At 42.0% G+C, this 23268-nt stretch overlaps 1 protein-coding gene across 50 annotated transcripts in view; it reads left to right on the plus strand.

Moving 5' to 3' along the window:
• ZBTB20 (zinc finger and BTB domain containing 20) overlaps nucleotides 1-23268 on the plus strand; it is a 660688-nt gene that overhangs the window by 592486 nt on the left and 44934 nt on the right. The gene's annotated exons all lie outside the window — the stretch shown is intronic.

A 23268-nucleotide genomic window follows, 5' to 3' on the forward strand; every position in this document is an offset into this window, starting at 1 on the left:
CTTAACTTTTTCCTTTCTGTGTTTGGTTTGGACTATAGCCACTATCTGGGGCGCTTATAAAAGATTCTTTGGCAACCTCCATGCTGTTTCTATGGATCTGAACTTAATTTTTCCTTCAGGCCACTTCTGATTGAAACTCTCTTGTTTAAATTCCACTTCCTTAAGTTTCTCACTGAACTTTTGATATGACATCCCTCCCCCACCCCCCGTGGCTGTTGTTATGGTCACTGTTATTTAATGGCTCAGATACACTTATGTCCTGAACCAACTCCCATGGACTGGGTTTTACACCATTTTCCCCCATGTATATAAAAACTTGCATTCAGCTAGCCATACACTCCCACTAAACTCAATCAAGTGCAGCTGCTTGTAATGTAGGGATAAGTGTGATATCTCGCACATCCAGGGTAGTGGCCCCTCAGGAGAGTAACTTTAAAATGACATGGGATCTGTAGCAAAATGTGGGCTCCAGACTTCTTCCCCATCCTGAACTTCTAGAGGAGCTGAACCCAGATGGCTGACCTCTACCTATACAAACAATGGACGGAATCAAACCCCCATATCCATATATATCTGAACTTTGAAGATGTTTGGATTCCAATATAGGGTGGCCAAATTTCTAATTGCACAGAACCAAACACCCTTGCCCCACCCCCTACCCCACCCCTTACCCGAGGTCCCACTCCTGCCCTGTCCCTTCTCTGAGTCCCCACCCCTGCTCACTCCATGCCTCCTCCCTTCGTCGCTCAGTCTCCACCACCCTCCCTCACTTTCACCGGGTTGGGGCAGGTTTTGGGGTGTGGGAGTGGGAGATGGTTCCAGGCTCCAGATGGGGCCAGAAATTAGGGGTTCAGGGTGAAGGAAGGGGCTCTGGACTGAGGCAGGGGTTTGGGGTGCGGGAGGGGGTGAAGGTTTTGGCTGGGGGCGTGGCCTATGGCATGGGGCCGGGGATGACGGGTTTGGGTTGCAGGAGGGGCTCCAGGGTGGGTCTGAGGGGTTTGGAGTGCAGGAGGGAGCTCAGGGCTGGGGCAGGGGATTGTGGTGCAGGAGGGGGCATGGGCTCCAGGGTGGGGCTGGGGATGAGGGGTTTGAGTGCAGGAGGGGGCTCAGGGATGGGGCAGGGGGATGGGGTGAGGGCTCTGGGAGGGAGTTAGGATGCAGGAGGAGGTTCCAGCCTGGGGCAGGGGTTGGGGTGTGAGAGGGGATTCAGGGTGTGGGCTCCGGAAGGGTGGTGCTTACTTCAGGCAGCTCCCAGAAGCAGCCGGCAAGTCCAGCTCCTAGGCGGAGCGGCCAGGGGGCTCTGTGTGCTGCCTACACCTGCAGGCACCACCCCCGCAGATCCCATTGGCCACGGTTCCCGACCAATGGGAGCTGCAGAGCTGGGCAGCCCCTGCGCCTAGGAGCCAGACATATTGGCCGCCTCCGGGAACGGCACACAGTCAGGGCAGGCAAGGAGCCTGTCTTAGCCCTGCTGTGCCATCGACTGGACTTTTAGTGCTGACCGGAGCTGCCCTGAAAACCGGACACCTGGCAACCCTATTCAGATACCAGTTTTGCTTTAGCCCCTACTATCTTAATTGAAATTAGTTTAAAACAAGCCAACAAATAATACAAGCAAAGCTTCTCAAAACATGAAGCATGAAGAGCAGAACCTTTTATAAAATCCACAATGGCCACCACCATGCAAATCCAATATGCCTGTTCAGCAGTTAGTTACTACACTGACAGGCTCTATAGAAATACTAGATTGATAGATTAGTTTCTGTGGGCCTGATTGTTGTCTGCCTTACATCTTCTGTTGTTATTTAGACCTATGCAAAGTGGGGTGGAAAATCCCTGTATCCTAGTGCACTCTATCCATATCTCTATTTATCTCTGTCTCTCTAGCCTATTTTATATATTTACTCTGTCTAGGTTTTTGTACCACACCCATCACTGTAATATGAGAATCTTCCAAAAAGATGACATCCAATCAAGAAGTGGTCTGATTTCCTTGCCTATTTACCAAGAGGCAATTAGTATTATGGATTCTGATTTGTGGTGGATTTGGGGATGGGGGGGTGTTTAGTATCTCCCTTATCTCCTCCTTCCTTCTCTCACTTCTCTCTATAACACCTTCCACACAAGCAGCTCAGGAGAATTTCTCAACATTAATGAATGTCACTATAGTATTATCCTGATTTTCCAGATGGGAAAACTGAGGAGAAGGACAGGGGCCATGCAATGCCTGAGCGGCAGAGCTGGGAACAGAATGCACATCTCCTGACTCCCTGTCCTGTACTTTAACCACTAGATCATAGTTCCCTTTGATTGATGAACATTCTATTGGATGATGATGATGAAAACAATGTAAGACTAATTTTTTATTTTAAGAACAGATTTTTTGATTATTTCTTCTTGATCTTCTGTTCTTTAAGCCTTTTTTTCTGCCAGTTCTCCTTCATAGCCGCTATTTACTGGCAGCCATGTATTTTCTATCAAATCAGTAGAACTTTAAGACATACCTAAACTATTTCACAGTAGGTAAATCAAAATTGATTGGGTCTTTTTGAGGTGGAAAAAAAGGATGTTGTGCATAGCTCTTTTAATGTAAGCAAATCAAACTGCTGCTCTGCATTTTCACCTGTAGCTTCCTTTGCTTGGTACGTTCTGATTGATGAATCTGTTTTCTTGTTTATCCTTTTCTTTTTTTATGCTTATCCACTTGTAATAAAATACCCAGCTATCTTCAGTGTTGTATTTTCATACACTAGTCAGAAATCTCATTGCCGCTCTATAGCCAACTGAAAATCCTTTTTCTTTTTTTCCTCTTGGGAGATTTGTGTGGCAGCTCAATCCTGCTGCAGACTATAACCTTTGCCTACTTTTTCGTTACTCACACCATGAAGTCATAGCTGTCTGTGAAATCACAGTGGGCTACTATGGGAAATCTTGTGATGTCTGAAGGAGAGGATTATAACTAGGTTAACAAAGCAGTGGCAGGACCGGAGTGATAAAGGTGTTTATCATACCATAAAGGATCTCAGTAATTAGAAATGTAAGGAAAGACATTTCCTGTTTTTGAAGGGAGAGCTGGAATTTCAGTTGTTTTTTTTAAATGTATGGTTGATTAAGAAAGTTCACATGTATAAAGCAAGCAGAATTGAAACCATACTTTGTTTTTTCACACAAACAAGGAGGGGGGGGGGAAATGTGCAGGCAGCCTTGGTCTATAACATTGATTTGTAACCAACAAAGGAAACGTCTACTTATGAGACACAAATCAATGTAACCAGACTGTGAAAGTGCAAACAGAGATGTGAGAAAATTATTTGATCATTAGTCTTCCTTGGGAAAAAACAGAGGGTCAAATTCTGTTCGTATTTACATGGATGCAACTGCCACTGAAATCAACAGGAGATGTACCATTGTAAGTGGGAGGAGAGTTTAGCCTAGAATCTTTCTGATGAGTGGTAGTTAAATATTAGAGTCGGGGGAAGGGGTGTTTGTGCTGTAGGGCCACCAGAGAAGGCAGGGGAAAAGGGTGGATGCAGTCCAGACTTTGTTGTAAATGAAGTGGCAAGTTCAGAAGCTATATTAATATTCCCCTCCTACAGAGGTGATCTACATGAGTTGCATACCTAGTTGATTTCAGGTGAAATCTCAAAACAGTTTGCACAAACCTGAGCCCTTGCTGCAGTAAGATGAGCCATTTCTTTAGAAATGGAGTAGCCTTAGGAGAAGAGAAGTAACCCAGTGCTGCAGTTTGTAGCAAGCAGGGCCATCCTCTAGGAAAACCCAGTATTACCAAACCAGGCAGTCGCTTATCCTAGAAAATCTGGAGGTCCAAGTCCAACTGGACTTCTGACAGTTACAGACATTGGATTGGAGAATCAGTTTCCTCTGTTCCTCCTAAATTCCTTATGCCTGAGGGTGTGGCTTTGCCGGTGCTTTTTGTACCTATGTAGTTACACCAATGTACCAGCATCAGTGCAAAAATCCCCAGTGTAGACCAACCTTGAGCACATCACCCAGCAATTCCAGTGGGGAAAGTCTTACTGATTTTAACCTCAAAAGTTGCACCAGAGAAGATGCAGACTCCATTCCTTCAGTAGCATGTTCTGCTTCATTCTAGCCTTCGATCCGCCTTCACCTACAATGCTTCCCTGTGCTTACACTGGTAACGGGCATTCTCCATACATCTCATTTGATTTAATTAGTTCAGTTACTTGAAAGAACGGGAGAGGGACACACACATGGCCTGATTCCTCTAACACTTAGGTTATGTCTACACTGTGCTTTTGTCATTAAAACGTTTGTCACTCGGGGTTGAAATAAACACACCCTGACTGACAGACGTTTTAACAACAAAAAGCGCCAGTGTGAACAGCGCTTTGTCGGCAGGAGACGCTCTCCCACCGACAAAGCTACTGCCCCTTGTTAGGGTGGTTTTATTTTGTTGGCAGTAGAGCGACTAAACTGTATACCTTACAGCAGCATGGCTGTAGCCGCACAGCGGTGCCGCTGTAAGGTACGCAGTGTAGACATAGTCTTATACCAGCTTAGATAGACAGACAATATTGCTCTGATTTATGGCAGCTCATTTCTGTGGGTTTATTCTTGATTTATACCCTACAAGGGGCAAATCTGGCCCACAGTCTCTCAAAAGATAGAGCCAGCCCAAGCAAGTGATATATCTTTGAAGGTGTTGTTTTTTGGTTAAAATCAATTTTTAAACTAAAATGTGTTAAATTAGCTTTTTTTAAAACCAAACAACGCAAAGCTGACATCCATTTCAGTTAAACTCCCCTTCAAAGCACTGGATGCAACAAGTCATATTGTTTTAATTTGCAACAACAACAAAGTGGGACCCCTCGCTATTCTGGCTTCTAGGATGGATTTGGGGTTTTTGGGATGGAAACAAAGCTTGCCTCCAAGCCTCGCACACAGAGAGTATTTACTCCTGGGTATGCTCTGTGTCCTAATCTTTTACATTAAGTCTCTCTCTGTCAGGGATTGCTGTTATATAATACATGTTGTCATCTGGAGTGAGGCACAGTTGCGCATATTTAGCTGGTTTACTTTGTAATGCGTCATTACAAGTGACCGAAAACATGGTACAGGAAGTTGTTTGTGTGCTTTTTTTCATTGCTTATGCAACTCCCAAGCGGAAAATGTTCTTGAGACCAGATGGTAAAGAACTGTCTATGGCTAGTTCCATTTTCCAGATGCATTGGTGTTTCATGTCTACTTGAAGCCAGTTCAGATGGCTTTGTAAACTTGAGTCTAACTTTTGTTTAACCCTTCACTATGCTGCTCATGACAATTTTCTGCACTAACTTTAATCCAAAGACAAAGAAAAATTGTCAAGATGCACTAGAGACTGTGTGCCAAGCTATCTAGGAGGAGAATATGTCCTGGACATCATGCTATGATCAGCAATGAAGAGATTAACTCCGTTATTCCCAAATTCGTGTTATAGATTCAGAAATTCATGTCCAAGCTCAGGCTTCAACAAGATTCTTTCCTGCATCTCTCTCTCTAACTTTCACACAGTAGCACAGTGACCAACACCTGAATGTGTTACTGCCTGACGTGGGGATCACTAGCCAGTGAAGGAAAGTTACTTTCAGTCCCTGCAGAAAAGCCACACTCCTTGCCTCAGGGCAATAACACAGTCCTGTGACCATATCTGCGTAATACAAGTCATCTGCAGTTACAACCCAGCATGATTTGGGAGAATTTTTACTTGCTTGGCTCCTTGGAGTTTTTACAGTGATGCCTGGTGCAGCAAGGTACTATTTGTATTCATTGTATTTTTTACTACAAATGAAGTTACTGGCCCAAATTTTTATCTCAATTACACCCATCCGAGCCTATTAACAAGGTTGCATGGTTGTAGCTGAGGGCAGAATTTGGTTGGCCATTTCTGCATGAAAGTGAGTCTGTCATTGCTGATTAGCTTCCATCAGTCCTCACCACATCTCCACCTTTTAAGGGAAGGCTGCTATGTAGTTCTTTAAGACGTGAAATAAACCATCTTTCTTTTCTGAGTGAATCCTGAACTAGCACTAGGTTCCATCCTGAATGCTCCTAACAGATCCATATCTGTCCAGGAGTTGACATTGTCCACACCCTTCCTGGACTACAAAGTTTAGCGAGCCACTTTAGTGGTGTTTTGCTAGGCCCAAATCCTGGCTTCTTTTCACTGGTGTATAGGACATGTAATAGGCAGTAGTAGAGATCTAGTTTGGAAATGGATCTGCAGCTTAGAGAAGAGGAGAACAGGCTTCAAAGAGTTTTCACAGGAAGTGTATCTGAACTGCTTGCATACCGCAGGGCTGCCTTCTGCTGGTCTACCATCCACGGTAGCATGAAGGAATGGGGACAGGGGCAAGGGCATGGCAGGAAGAGCCATGGTTAAACAGAGGTGTGAGGGGGGGCAGTGTGTGTTAGGGAGAAGGGGCAATAGCTGTAGAGTCTACTGCAGACCAAGGGCTGAAGTAGCAGCCTAAGAGAGAAGATTCCATCCCCCTGCCCCCCCACAACTTTAGTAGAGAAACTTGTACATTTACTTCAGCTTTGTACAGGGAGGAAGGATTTAGTCCTCCCTAGGAACAGTGACTTCATTCCTTTAGTAGCTGTAGTATGCATCAGTGCCACTAAAGGTTGTGCAGGTGCACACACACGCGCGCAGAGCAACTAGCCTGGTTTTGGCTGGCTCTGCAGAACTAGTGCACAGCCAAAGACTGAAAGAGAAAAACCTGCTCCTCTTTCCTTCACCTCCCCTGGTGCTAATGTACTTGAGCAAACACTTGACTCAGTGGCATTGCTAGGTATTGTAGCATTGCCTGACAATGCTAGCATGATAGTAGTGATGATTTTGCCTGCAATTCTAAGCAGCTTTTTTCATGTGCCTTCAGACCTTTGTTAAAACCCTTTAGTCTGAAATTTCTTGTTTCAGACCAGCAAGGATCTTTGGATACACAACACATTTGGTCTCCTTTTTGTCATCAAGTGAAAAATAAAGGTATTTGTTGCATAAAATATTTCTAAGAGATACTGGTCCAGTGGAATTTTTTGAACCTTATCTGAATCTCAACATAAGTTTGGGTTCAGGCCCATCTCTAATTTCAGATGCTTTTGATAACTTAGAACCACTTTGTTTTCATAATAATAATACTTGCTATATCACACATAATCCATAGGTCCCAAAGCAGGTAGGTAGCATTACGTCCAGAGAGAAGTGGTGCTTTTCCCATAGTCATACAGTGAGTCACGGGTCACAACTTGGAATAGAACCAAAATCCCCTGACGTGTAGGTTGGTGCCTTCTCCACTGGGCCACATCACCTCCCTGACTTTTAGAGTGACAAATTTGCTGGAAACATAGTCATGGCTGAGGAAAACATTAAGATGAGAAATAACAGTTGTAATCGACCATTTTCCACTGGGCCCTCAATCAAGTTGACCACTTACTGTATGCCCACAGTACGTAACTAGGGCTGTCAACTCTGACTAAAGCTGTTCCAGGAGATTTTTTTTTCCAGCATGACATAATGCCATTTTCTTAAAATAGCCTATTAAAATCTCCTGGATTGCTTTCATTAGTCACCAGGAGATGGATGCCGATTCCGGGAGACTCCAGGCCAATCCTGGAGAGTTGGCAACCCTATACACAGCAGGAATAACTATAAACTGAATGCCCAGATCTGAACAGCCCTGAACTTTAGGAAAGTCCAGATCCAACTCCACTTCCAAAATTAGTTGCTCAAACCCATCTTAAATTTGTTACAGTATAGCAGTTTGGGATTATCAGGATCTGCGTTTATTTTGGAAATGCAGGATAAACTAATGTTATATGTCAGGATGAAAACTGATAACTGCAGAGGTCAGGAGGAATTTGTTCTCTGTGAGCATCATTATGCAATAAGAACATAAGAATGGCCATACTGGGTCAGCCCAGGGGTCCATCTAGGCCAGTATCCTGTCTTCTGACAGTGGCAAGTGCCAGATGCTACAAAGGGAATGAACAGAACAGGCCAATCACCAAGTGATCCATCTCCTATTGCCTGGTCCAGCATCAGGCAGCTAGAGGCTTAGGGATACCCAGAGCATGTGGTTGCATCGCAGACCATCTTGGCTTGTAGTCATTAATGGACCTAACCTCCATGAATTTATCTAATTCTTTTTTTAATCCAGTTATAGTTTTGGCCTTCACAGCATCCCCTGGGAATGAGATCCACAGGCTGGCTGTGCGTTGTGTGAAGTGCTTCCTTTGTTTGTTTTAAACCTGCTGCCTATTAATTTTGTCGGGTGACCCCTGGTTCTTGTGTTATATGAAGGAGTAAATAACATTTCTTTATGCATTTTGTTTACATGATTTATGATTTTATCGACCTCTATCATATTTCTCCTCAGTCATCTCTTTTCTAAGCTGAACAGTCCCAGACTTTTTAATCTCTCCTTGTATGGAATCTATTGCATACGCCTAATCATTTGTGTTGCTGTTTTCTGCACCTTTTCCAATTCTAATGTGTCTTTTTTGAGGTGGGATGACCAGAACTGCACACAGTATTCAAAGTCTGGGCTGTTATTAATAAGCCATTATTGGTGTTATTAATTACTGTGTATTATTTGTATTCCTATAGTGCCTAGGGGTCCTAGTCACAGACCAGGACCCAGGGTGCTAGGTGCTGTACAAACACAGAACAGAAAGACAGACCCTGCCTCAATGAGCTTACAATCAAAGTGCAGTGTATTATGGCTGCGTTTATGGCTTCCTTTGAAATATCAGATATTTATCACTACCAGAGGCTGGATACTAGATTTGATGGACCCCATGGTGTGCTCCCTTATGGCAAATCAAATGCTAAGTTTTGTCCCATTAAGGAAAAGTACAGATGGTACAATATCCTGCAGAACATAAAATGGCAATAGGGTTTTTTTAGTTTTAGTCTGAACGTTTATAATTTCTGTGAGATCTCATTCGCACTCGATAATTGTCCACTGCCTTTTTGATAGCTACTTTTGAGTTACAATAATACTTTGAATGTCTATCGACCCCTTACTCTGAAGATTTAAAGGTGCTGAACAAACATTAATTAATTGAGTCTCAGAGTACTCTAGGAATGGGGTTTGTCTTAATAGCCCAATTTTGCATGTGGGGAAACTGAGGCAGAGAGTGACACCATCAGATCAGGATTAAACAAAGATTGTGAATGGCTATCCAACTACAGAAGCAGTTTCTCCTCCCTTGGTGTTCACACCTCAACTGTTAGCAGAGCACCTCACCCTCCCTGATTGAACTAACCTTGTTATCTCCATACTGATTTATATCTGCCTCTGGAAATTTCCATTACTTGCGTCTGATGAAGTGGGCATTCACCCACGAAAGCTAATGCTCCAATACTTCTGTTAGTCTTAAAGGTGCCACAGGACCCTCTGTTGCCTTTAAGCAACTTAACCATGTGTCAGAAGCTGGGAAAGAATACATGTGCCAAATCCCAAATCATGGGCTTTAACAAAAAGACCACCCTACCTAGTTGTAAATTTAGATTGCAGATCTTTTAATTCTCAAGCTAATGAAATTCACTTTTCATTAAAATCCCAAGGTACAAGGATCTACCCTAAATCTGTCCTGACACACAGCAGGGATCCCTGTGTACCTGAAGCAGGCTGAAAGGAGGGTACGTGAGAGGTGGCATTTCATATAGTTGAACCCATACTTTCTAAGGGCAGATTTAAGTTTCTTATGTCATTCGGAGCTAGATCCAAAACTCAGTATATAAGTCTGTGGAAAGACTCTCAGTGACTTCAGTGGACTTTGGATCAGGCTCTTGGTGAGGTTCTCCTATTCTGCTATTTTATGTGGGTGTGTGGAGGGTTTTGGGTGGTTCAGAAATAAGATTGGTGAAGACTTGTGAATTTCCTGAGTTTCTAGCATTTAGTTTTTTGAAATACCCCTGAAACATGCTATTAATATTGTTTCAAAGTGATATAGTCTCCGTTTTAATTCACCTCCCCCGGAATTATACAGTAATGAATTATTTCAAAAGTTGCCTGCCTGGGTAGAGTAAAGAAGGACCACAGATGCAGAGACAGTCAGGCTTTCAGATCAGGATCCAAATGTGAACTTGCAGCTCAAACTCGTCTCAAGCTCAGAGGCATTGGCTGGGTTTCTTGTTGCTCCCTCTGGGTGCTCTGTTTTTGCAGGAAGTGTTGCACATTCCTGAGGTGTTTAATATGAGCTGCATTTTAAAACAATAGTCACCAGCTCCTGTAATTCAGAATTTTAAAAAATCACCTTTACTCCCTCCCGAGAGAGAGTGTGTGTGTGTGTGTGTGTGTGGTAGGTAGACAGATTCCCTACCTGGAAATGGCTTGCTATTATTAGATATTCAGTTACCAGGGGTTATGTAAGACAAGTGAAGCTCTGTTTTTTAACAGAGACATGATTCATGCTACTTGTAGTAACAGTAACCACCTCCAAACGAGACAGAAAGCAGACACAGACAAAAGGCTGGAGAAATCAATGCTGGCTGAGTACAGCCATTCTCCTGCTATCTTCTGCCTCTCAAGCAGAGCACTTGGGTTATCAGGAGTGGAGATTGTTGCTAATTCTGGATCTCTTGAAGTCTCCCAGATTCACTGAGTTGATGCATCTGTGTCAGTGGCATTGGCCTGGAGAGGCTGAGTCTGCAGGAGCTTTGACAATGGACCCTAGTCAGCACTCTTTACACCATTCCCATCAGTGTCTCTGCTATGCTGGGTGAGACTGAAGTAGCTGTGAACAGAACTAGCACTCCTACTCTATTTCTCAGTTACTTCTGCTGGGAAAGACTGGAACCAAAACAACGTTTGGCTTCTCTGTAGTTAACACTTCTGCATCATTTTTATAGTCATGTGCCGGGAGAGTTAAGACCTGGAGTAGCTTTGAACTTCTGCCAACAAGCAGTTTAGAGCAAATTGTGAAGTCTGATTGGAACTAAAATAGCTGTGAGTCTCCTACAGCCAGCACTTCTGCATCATTCTCTATAGTGCCTCCTGCTGGGAGAGGCAGGGATCAAAGTAGCTGAGAGCTCCACCACAGCCCCACTCACCTACATCATTCTCTGCAGTGATTTCTGCTGCCACAGGGAAGGTATGAGCTTCCCTAACAGCCGATCCAGCACCATTCCCCTCAGAGCCTCTTGCTGATACGAGAATGGAGTATTTGTGAGCCCCACAAAACCAACACACTTACACCATTTCCTACAATGCCACCTTCCTGGAAAGGCAAAGGATTGCAGTAGCTGTTACTCACCCAAAGCCCTTGTTCCTGGGCCACTCTCTGCAGTACCTGGAAGACTGCTGTAAATTTCAGCAAAAACGCATCTAAACCATTCTACGTAGTAACTTCTGCTGTCAAAGGAGAAGAAACTAAGGAGTTGGAAATGGTCTTTTTAGTACTCAGAAAACAGCACTCCTACATTAGCAGCACTTATCTAACAGGAGAGGCAACTGCCTTCAGTTTTCCTCAAAGCCTTTTGAAATAACTGGAAAAATATCCCTTAATATGCACAGGAGAGAGCTAAATATTGAACTCCAATAAACCCCAAGTGAATAAGACTGGCAAATACTGGAATAAGAACAATTAAAATAATATTTACTATTATTTAATTCTTACTAATGCACTATGCCATATGCAACAGGGATCACTTTACCTGCTACTGATATTCAGCAGTCATTCTGTGTGAGCCACACTATACACACTTTCAGGAGAGAAGTGAAAAGTAGCACATATAATTCATTACAAATGGGTCTGCACTCAAATTCTGAATCCAACCTTTCCTATCAGACGTACAGAGTGTTTGAAAGCCAGATCCTAACATGGCAGCTTGAGCGGTCATCTGTACATTTTAGATATACTTACGGAATCCTGTGTTGAGACAGTTAATACGTTAACTTATTTAAAATATCAAATAATTATAACAAATATACATCACACCTCAGGACCTATTTCATTCAATGACTTGACATTTTAAATGATATATTTCACAAATGTGCATAACCACCAGTTTGGTTAAACAATGGTTTGGAATAAATTTGCAGGTTCATCTAAAACTTTTTAGCTTAGTGTTTTGTCACGGAAGTGTGAAACAGGAAGTCTATGGTGGCTTTCTCCTTGTTTTACAGGACGCAATCTCTTTGATCAAATCTTCAAACTCCAAGACCGCAGTCAGTTATCACTCAATGGATAATGAAACCAAAGCTCAGAGTTTCCCTCTCTCACTGTGGATCCTGTGTATTTTTCTTTAATCCTTTTCGACATAAATTAAATGAGCATTCAGTTGTGTAATTTGAGTCTGGAATCATCAAGTATATAGGAAGAGCCATATAAACATCTGGAAAAGTATGTTGCTGGTTCTTTTTACCTAGTCTTTTCACTGGGTTGGTTACTGATTCTATAACTGTTGACTTGCAAGAGAATTGGGATGCTGTTGCTGATAACATCATGTGAAACTTAGCGTTTTTAGCATGGTGAGAATCTCAGGAGCTGGGGATGAGACATTCTCAGTGAAGGATGTTTGGTTATGAACTCCTTACCCTACAAGGTCAGGGAGAGCTTATGTCTTGCCTCTCTTAGGGCTGGTCTACACTGGAGGGGGGATCGATCCAAGATACGCAACTTCAGCTACGCAAGTAGCATAGCTGAAGTCAAAGTATCTTGGATCAAATTACCTGGGGTCCAGACGGCGCGGGATCGACGGCCGCAGCTCCCCCGTCAACTGCGCTACCGCCGCTCACCCTGGTGGAGTTCCGGAGTCGACAGTGAGCGCATTCGGGGATCGATATATCGCGTCTTAACAAGATGCGATATATTGATCCTGGATAAATTGATTGCTACCCGCCGATATGACAGGTAGTGAAGACATACCCTTAGAACACAATGCCAAACACACATTTTCAAATAGGCCCCCCTATGACATTCCCCAGGGTAGAATCTGGACTGTTGAATAGTTGTGTCCCCTCAATTCTCTAGCCTGGGGTGCCTTTTACACTGCTTTTCTCTATAAACAGCAACTTCTGGCCAGTTCATACATAGCCCTAGCATGTAAAATCACTCTCAGCTGAATACATGAATGCTATGGCCAGCCATTCATGAATTACATACAGGGCAATATCAACAACTCTGTAGTCGCAGCCTTGTTCTCCTGAAATGTGTGTCTTAAACTGTCCAGCCCACTACTGAACAATGCAAGCTCATAGAAAGTCCATCATTTCATCAAAGGAAAATGATATATGCCCCAGCGTTGTTATCCCAAATGGAGTTTCCCACGCACTCTAATCCAAACACATTAAGATAAAACAATAATATACATTTATTAACTACAGAAAGATAGATTTTAAGTGATTACAAGTGATGATGCATAAAAGTCAGGATTGGTTGCAAAAAGAAAATAAAAGTGTAAAATGCAAGCTAATACCTAACTTCAACAAGTTAAGTGAACTTAAAAGCAAAAGGTTTTGCCTTACCATACACTCCGGTAAATTTCACACGCTGGGTCTCCTTTCAACCTTGGACACGTCGCTTAGTTCAGTTCTTTGTGAGTCATTGATGTCCTGAGCAGACATGAAGGAGGAGAGAGGTGAAGTGGAGACCACTGTCTCTCTCTCTCTTATACCACCCACCCCTCTTTGAGGATTACCCCCAGCTGGGGTGCAGGCAACAAGTAGTCTCTTGTGAAGGTGAGGGTTGAACCGTCCCTGAGAAGAAATGTAAATTTCTTGTTTACACCTTCCTATTGCTGGAGAATGGCTGCTTAAGCATGTAATAGAACTTTAACACCTGGCTGGGTGTTAGTCTGTCCTTTGTTCTTGAGAAATTGGTTTGGGTCTGCTTTTCTTAAACTTGGAGCGTGTTATAGAAATGTTATACAGTAGAAACTTATAACTTTACAATCAATGTTGATACATAGTTTTACCCGGACATTAATGTTCAGCGGATTATGAATTTTCAAATCATACATCACAAGGCATGCTTTGTACAAAATTTATCATAGTCTTGTAAAATTGGTGACCGTAATAGTGCAGACCATCACATTCTCATATTAGCTAGCAAGTTTTCTTCTTCCTAAAAGACATCTCTCTCCAAATAAAGTCACCTGCTAAAATCTTGCTGAGGGAGGAAAATAATTCTACCAAGATGATGCTGAGATATTTTTAATTCTTGCATTTGCCAATTTTAATACATTTTGGTGATTGGTGTGTTAGAAATGGAGGAGTAGATGAAAATACATGATGAATCCAAATTTTCTTTTGCTTCTTTTTGTTCTCTGCATATCTGTGACAAGTTGATTCATACCTGGTATAACTCCATTCACATCAGTGGAACTACACCGGGGATGATTGTGACGTATATTGCAAAGTTACTGCACATACTTACAGCATCTTTACTGTAAGGTGAACCACAGGAATGGATCAGTTAGCATCCAGTTGCTTTTAATTAGCCAGGAAGGGATGAATCCAGGCTGCTGGTTGCAAATAACCATGAAAGAGTGAGAACCAAGGATCTTGTGGCCACCAAAAAGGACCAAACCGTACTACATTAAGTGTTGTACACTTCTGACCATTCTCTCCAGGATAGTTGCCAGGAGATGCATTATTTATTGTTACATTATACAGTCAATGTACATAGACAGGTGAGAATCGATTGTCAGTTTGCAACCCTCTTATCTATGAGAAATGGAGATCTTTTCCTCTTTGAGGAATTCTTCCATTTATTGACACCTGTGGAGCTAAGAGCCTGTTGTTTTGGAGAGGTGCTGAAAAGTTTGCAAGCATAGCAATAAACTGAACCAGTTTGTGAAGAATAGACCAGCCATTCTCTCTGATGCTTGCATTGTTTTTGTTCTGCCTCAAAAATAATGTCCTTTCAGACTTCGTTTGACATCTCCATGATGTTGAACAGATTTGGAGAAATCACCAATATTTTGACAGGGTTCCTTGGCAATGAAATGTTCATGAAGCTCATCTGTCATAACTAGCCAAAGCAGTGGAGGGGATGGATACATTACTGTTACACTGTTAATTCCTAGTCATTTTCTTGGTCCCTAGTGGGTGCAGTGATGGCAACTCAAATTTCAGTGGCAGAGGTGTTGGTGATAATCATGTTTTCTGGGAATGGACTCACTTTTATTCTTTGCTGACTGAAATTGCACGACAATGTAATTCTGTCCAAATGTTTTTCTTGGTGACTAAGCAGCTGCCCTCATGCTGCATTGGCCATCTTCGATGACTGCTGCTGCTTGTGGCTTCAAAAAACTTCTGAAAGGCAGCTTGTTCTCTTCTTTAATTCTTCCTGTATCTATGACCTTGTTCTCCTTTTTTGAACTCCTAATTCATACATCTGATTCATTGTAACCTGTAGTAAGTACAAGGCTGTGTCTTAGTGTTGTACTCTCGGCACATACATGTATGGGCCTGTTTCCGAGCTCACGCTGGTTTTGCTCTTTGAGCTCTGGTCAAGTGTAAGTAGTCTCTTGGTCTATCCAAGGCCGTGATCAAGTGTCTTGATGTTTTTGGTCTTTTGGCCTCGAGATGAAAACCTTGTCTTTGTTTCTGGGACCTTGAAGTGAAAAAATTCTCTAAGTTATATCTGTTCTTATCAGTTTAACATCTATATCTTAGGACAGCACCCAGAGTCCCTAGTCAGGACTGGGGCTCCACTGTGATGAGTGCTGTACTAATGCAGGTATGAAACGGTCCCTTCCCCAGAGGCCGAATGCAGGTGTAACTCCATTCACCACAGGAGAGTTCTTCCTTATTTCCATCTGCACAATTGAAAACCAGAATCAGGCCTCAAATATTTGTCTCACTTACTCATGTCTGACTTCTATAGTGTGATAGGAAATGTTTACCCACTTTGTAATTTTGTGAGGCACTCAAATACAATAATGATGGACACTTTATAAGAATGTAGACAGGCAGAATTGGATGTGATATAATGTATTTTTAAAATTTGAATAAGATATTTCAAAAATGTAGTAAAGAAAAATATATACATTATATATTAGCCATACCATGTTTGTGTGAGTGTGAGAGCATTTTTTTTATCTATGCCTGTGCATAAATCTGGACTTGATGAGATCTTTCTTAACAGCAAATAGCCAGGTCTTCCGTTTTATATCTTAAATGAAAGCCAACCTCTCCAGTGTCTGCTAGCACAGTGTTGGGCCAGTGGTGTTTGGGCTGACACAACGAAGAGCAGCACATTATGGCAGAAGGGATCACTTATACTCTGTGGGATTTTGGCGGGAAGGGGCTTGTTCTTTAGGCTTGTTCTTTTGTTCTGAGACAGGGGAGACTTTGAACTGGGAACTCTCATTGCAAAAGGGAAAGGAATATCAGATACTGACCATGAACATTACTTAAGAGTCAATCCAATCAGTGACAGAGGAGCACGAGCCTGCTAGTTCTCCAGGAACTGACAATTCAATGTATTATGATGGGGTCTGGACTTTTTTTAAATGCCAAATTCCAGCTTAAGCAAAGAATTGCGGCTTAAGCATGGTGAAATGTTACACTGTCAGATAAAAAAAAAGGGGGAGGGGAGGGCTAGGGAAAGAGAGAAATAGATACAGATAAGTAATAGAGATTTTGTATGACAAATACTGGGAACATGATGCAGCCTTTACTATAAACATGAATTGCTGTTCCAGATTTTGATAGGAACCCTTGGGATTCAAGGGAAAGTATTTCTCTCCAGTACTTTTTACAAAGATGTATTTATGAGAAACTGGCCTTTACCAGACTAGAGCAGCATCCCAGTGCATCTCATTTAAATGCTTTATCTACAAATATCCAATCCATAGAGGAATGATTGTCTGAGTTTCAGGGCCACATGTCTGAAATGGATACACAATGCTCCTAGCAGGGCAGGGGAAAGGCAAGTTTCCCTTCAGTGGTGGTATTTATTAAAGAGCTATCTGCTCTGAACAAACCACACTCTGATCTTCTTACAGGGTGTCCTGTGCTCCTGAGATTTCATGTTTTCTGAGGTGCAAGTTGTGCCCTCTGTTGTACAGGTGCACTGTGTGCAGTAGTTTTAAAAAAGAGCCACCGTGGCTTAACAACCGTGTAAAAGAAGCAGTGACAGATAAAAAGGCATCTTTTAAAAAGTGGAAGTCAAATCCTAGTGAGGTACATAGAAAGGAGCATAAACACTGCCAAATTAAGTGTAAAAATGTAATAAGAAAAGCCAACAAGGAGTTTAAAGAACAGCTAGCCAAAAACTCAAAAGGTAATAACAAAATGTTTTTTAAGTACATCAGAAGCAGGAAGCCTGCTAAACGACCAGTGGGGCCCCTGGACGATCGAGATACAAAAGGAGCACTTAAAGATGATAAAGTCATTGCAGAGAAACTAAATGAATTCTTTGCTTCAGTCTTCACAGCTGAGGATGTTAGGGAGATTCCCAAACCTGAGCCATCCTTTGTAGGTGAAGATCTGAGGAATTGTCACAGATTGAAGTGTCACTAGAGGAGGTTTTGGAATTAATTGATAAACTTAACAGTAACAAGTCACTGGGACCAGATGGCATTCACCCAAAAGTTCTGAAAGAACTCAAATGTAAAATTGCGGAACTATTAACTATGGGTTGTAACCTGTCCTTTAAATTGGCTTCTGTACCCAATGACTGGAAGATAGCTAATGTAACGCCAATATTTAAAAAGGGCTCTAGAGGTGATCCTGGCAATTACAGACCGGTAAGTCTAACGTCAGTACCGGGCAAATTAGGTGAAACAATAGTAAAGAACAAAATTGTCACACATAGAAGAACATAAATTGTTGGGCAAAAGTCAACATGGTTTCTGTAAAGGGAAATCATGTCTTACTAATCTATTAGAGTTCTTTGAAGGGATCAACAAACGTGTGGACAAGGGGGATCCAGTGGACATAGTGTACTTAGATTTCCAGAAAGCCTTTGACAAGGTCCCTCACCAAAGGCTCTTACGTAAATTAAGTTGTCATGGGATAAGAGGGAAGATCCTTTCATGGATTGAGAACTGGTTAAAAGACAGGGAACAAAGGGTAGGAATAAATGGTAAATTTTCAGAATGGAGAGGGGTAACTAGTGGTGTTCCCCAAGGGTCAGTCCTAGGACCAATCCTATTCAACTTATTCATAAATGATCTGGAGAAAGGGGTAAACAGTGAGGTGGCAAAGTTTGTAGACGATACTAAACTGCTCAAGACAGTTAAGACCAAAGCAGACTGTGCAGAACTTCAAAAAGATCTCACAAAACTAAGTGATTGGGCAACAAAATGGCAAATGAAATTTAATGTGGATAAATGTAAAGTAATGCACATTGAAAAAACAACCCCAACTATACATACAATGTGATGGGGGCTAATTTAACTACAACTAATCAGGAAAGAGATCTTGGAGTCATCGTGGGTAGTTCTCTGAAGACATCCACGCAGTGTGCCGCGGCAGTCAAAAAAGCAAACAGAATGTTAGGAATCATTCAAAAAGGGATAGAGAATAAGATGGAGAATATCTTATTGCCCTTATATAAATCCATGGTACGCCCACATCTTGAATACTGCGTACAGATGTGGTCTCCTCATCTCAAAAAAGATATACCGGCATTAGAAAAGATTCAGAGAAGGGCAACTAAAATGATTAGGGAACAGGTCCCATATGAGGAGAGATTAAAGAGCCTAGGACTTTTCAGCTTGGAAAAGAGGAGACTAAGGGGGAATATGATAAAGGTATATAAAATCATGAGTGGTGTGGAGAAAGTGAATAAGGAAAAGTTATTTACTTGTTCCCATAATATAAGAACTAGGGGCCACCAAATGAAATTAATGGGCAGCAGGTTTAAAACAAATAAAAGGACATTCCTTTTCACACAGCTCACAGTCAACCTGTGGAACTCCTTGCCTGAGGAGGTTGTGAAGGCTAGGACTATAACAGGGTTTAAAAGAGAACTAGATAAATTCATGGAGGTGAAGTCCATTAATGGCTATGAGCCAGGATGGGTAAGGAATGGTGCCCCTAGCCTCTGTTTGTCAGAGGGTGGAGATGGATGGCAGGAGAGAGATCACTTGATCATTACCTGTTAGGTTCACTCCCTCTGGGACATCTGGCATTGGCCACTGTCAGCAGACAGGATACTGGGCTGGATGGGCCTTTGGTCTGACCCAGTATAGCCGTTCTTATGTACACACACAGACACAGAATTCTGTCTTCCTCTCCCTCCTGGGTGTAAAACAGCACTGCTGATTATCTGCTGACTGCTAGGAGGAGAGCCCAGCTTCTACACTGATGTCTGCAGTACATATTAGTCAGGGTGCATATCATCCTGTTACAAAGGATCAGTAAAGTGCACCTAGAATCATTCATTTGTGCCACTAGACAACTCTTGAACCTGATATGCTGGATGGCATCATCTCCTTGCAGTTGCTTGAAGAATTTCACCCAAATATGTTTCTGGTTGTCTCCAGTTCCAAAAAGTAATAATGACAAAGACCAAAACTATACTTGGCATGGACAACCCAGATTTAAAATATCTCTCTGATGAGGAAAGTGGCTGTAAAAATGATCCCTTCTTATTCAAGAGATCTACCTTATGTGTGTTCAGAATCAGATCTGCTCCTTTTAATGACATAAACAAGTTCTTACTGCCATTTAGTCCTGCAGAACCAATACCACATGAGGACAGCAAGTGGGATTATTTGTTGCCGCACACATCATCAACAAACCAGTTTGCTGGGGATGATATAAGAGGCAGAAAGAAACCAAGATTTGCAGATCCCAGTGCAGGTTTGCAGCACTGGCAATCTCAAAAATCAGCTTTTGACTACAAAATTGAGCCCATTTGACCATGTATCACTGAGAGAGAATAACTCCAGATCTGGACAGCAGGTGCTGAATCCCTGCACAGAAATGCAGAGCTGTTTTGCTGACTGACCATGGCATCTAGATCATGTGAGTCCTCTTAGCTCCAAACAGGGAGTAGAAAATGAATCGGAGAGTGTCTGAGGCAAAAGGAACTAGAGTTAGGGACAGAGAAAGAGGGGTCCTGCAAGAAACAACCCCTGGAAACAACCAAGTTCAGGTCCAAGAACTGGCAGGAAGCTTATGTTTGCTGTTATTTAAGTTAACAAGAAAGGAAACCACAAGAAAGTGGATAAATCTAGATTAGTTTGCTTGTGTGTACTGTGTAGGAGCAGAGTAGGAACACCACATGCTTATGTGAAATTTAAATAATAGGCTTTGACGGATCATTTCTGATCAATGGTGCTGATTAATGAACAGCTCAAGTAAGGTAGCAAACAAATAAAGAAGGGTGAAGACACAAATTACTGAAGGGGAAAGAGGAGGATTAGAGCATCAGGATGTGGAGTTATGGTAAGGGAGCCCATTAATCATCAGCACTATTATAAAGGACCACATTTTGTGCTGACTTTATGCCCCTTGCAACTCTACTGAAGCCAACACAGAAATTCACCTAAAGTGCACCTCTTAAATCACAATCTGAAGTACCTCACTGCTATCATAAATGAACCTTCTTTAATACAAATAATGAAATGATTAACATGTCTTCCTCCCTCTAAAATACTAACTAAGACTTGGGTGGGTTGGAATACATGTAAATATATATAAATATATATAAAATACCCAAGTTAGTAACATTAATGGAAAGTTTTTAACTAATACTTCGTACTTCCATCGTGCATTCATGGAAGAAACTCAGTGTCTTCAAAATCTTAATTAAGCCTCGCAGCAACCCTGTGGAGTAGATGTTAATATTCTTGTTTTATAGCAGAGGGAACCAAGGTGCAGAGGGGCTATGTGACTTTCCAAAACTCACACAGTGAGTCAGTGGCAGAATCACAGAGAGAACCTAGGGATCCTGACAGCCAGTCCCCTGCTTCCTTACTGTTATTTGTGAAAGCTGTTTTATTTTTTGCCTAATGTTCTCATGCTCCAAAATCCATGTCATCTGTTAGCCTTCCCATCTGCCTCAAGACCCCTTTCCTAGAGTGTTTCTGGATGCTGCTTTCCCCACTGTGTCTCCCCCTCTCCCCTCCCACACTCCCCCGGTCTGATCAACCTTCAGTTTCATTGATTTTATATTTTAAATAAAATCATCTGTGTCATGTATCCCACTATAGTATGTTTTTAATATTAAATGAAAACAGCCAAGCTGTTCAGGCCATACAAGAAGCTCTGAAGAAAGAAACAATGAAGCTGGCTAAGTGTTCTGGGACTTACAATTTTCTTCATGCTCTTCACCCAGAGTGGGTTTTTCAAAAGTACCTAAGGGGGAGTAAGGCTCCTAAATCCAGTTGACTTTCAATGGGAGTTCAATACCTGATTCCCATGTGTGATTGTGAACAGCCCATCCCCAACATCCTTTCTTCCTGCCACACTTGGTTATGAACCACAGAGTGAGTGTTGGCCACACCAATAGAACCAAGGATCTGTTAGTTTAGAGTCCCAAACACCAGAGGCACAACAAATGACACAGAAAGAAAGAGGTTTCAGAGTAGCAGCCGTGTTAGGCTGTATCCGCAAAAAGAGCAGGAGTACTTGTGTGCCACAAGTACGCCTGTTCTTTTTGTAGAAAGAAAGAAAGGTGTAACAAAATACATATGGCTAACTCTGTCCCTCCTTAGTCTTGATTTATGTGAAACTTCTAGTCAATAGACGTTTTGTCTGGCTGAAGAAGGACTGGGGGCCTGATCCTTTGGTCTTTCTGCCTGAAAATCTATTGTGGGAGTTAAACATGCAGATAAACTGTAGGATTGGATCCCCTGTAAGGACTTCAGGATTTGGACTATAGAAAGGTGGGGAGAGGGGCAGAATAAAAGACAGAATGACATGGATGAAATGTACATAGGAAGCAAGGTCGAAATTAATAGAAGGGGAGATAAGGGGTGTATGGAAAACAAGGTAAGCAGGGAGAAGGGTTGAAAGGAAATCTTATGCTAAATGTTAGCAATGAAATCTAAAACTATGCACATATTGGGCATCATTACACTCTTGATATTCAACCCTTGATGTTTGTTACTCTGGTTTGTGAACCCTTCAAGCAAATCAGGAGCTGACTCCAAATACAAGTGAAACTCGGTGGTTCTGAATAAGTTTTGTATTGATCTTTCAAATTTGTTTAAATATGAAATTCAAAACAAACTTTAGGGAGGGGTGTGTGCCTACAAAAACTGGAACCTCAGAGAAAATGTGTGCTTGAGCCCCTGCGAAGTGCAACTGCCAAGTGGTGCATCGTGTGTCTGTTTATACAGATCCAGCTTGCCATTAGCCATCATTATTACAAAAGGTGCACATTAAACTGATCTTGAAAGTCTACTTCATGAAATGCAGTATTATAGTGTCATCTAAAATGCACTGAGAGAATACTTAATTGTGTTGGTAGGCACTCATTCCAATGTGTCTGCTATATTGATTAGTGGTTTTGAATATTACTGTGATTAATTTCCTAGCATACATTCTGACCTGCACAGTAATGTTAATTACCTGTGAAATAACAGTGACACTTTGTATCATTTTTGTTCACCTGTGGGTTTTTTTAATCTTGTTGATAAAGCAAATATTCATTTTTCTTCACTGATCCTACTGAAAATCCTGTATTCATGTGAGTAGCACCATTGGCTTCAGTGTGGGCAGGATTGGAGACACTGATGTCCATGGAGCTACTTGCATGAGTAAAGTGAGCAGGATTTAGCTTGTCATCTGCATGTTGGTTTATACACTTCCATCCTCCACAGCCAACTACCAAAGGATTATAATAGTTAGAGAAAGAGAAGTCCTATTAGTCTAGTGATGGATTCAATTGCAAAAGATTTCAAAAATCCCAATGTTTTGTATAGTTCCAATCCAGAGATTTGGTTTAGCCAGTTATAAAAGCAGGAATCATTGCAAAAGTCAGGTCTGGATGCTGAATTCCCCCTTCTATCAAATATCAAGGATGCTTGGTTCTGAAGGGTTTTTTCGGGGGCCATTCTGTATTAGACCATTGAGTTTACCCCCTCCTCTGGGCAGGATTTGGCCTCCAGAGAAGACATTTCAGACATAAAATTGCTACTAAGGTTTGATGTTAGCTGAAAGACTGAGAATAAATTATCTCCCTGGTTGGTTTTTGTCACTAAAGTAGCACCCACTGGTGTCCAAATGAGGAAGTAGGTGGAGTTTCTGCCTTTGGACTGATACACTTTTATTTTAGCCACTGTTTCTGTGATACAAAGAAAGCAGGAGGAGAAAGACAGGTCCTTTTTCT

This window comes from Chrysemys picta, chromosome 1 (genome assembly GCF_011386835.1).
Source record: "Chrysemys picta bellii isolate R12L10 chromosome 1, ASM1138683v2, whole genome shotgun sequence".
NCBI lineage: Eukaryota > Metazoa > Chordata > Testudines > Emydidae > Chrysemys > Chrysemys picta.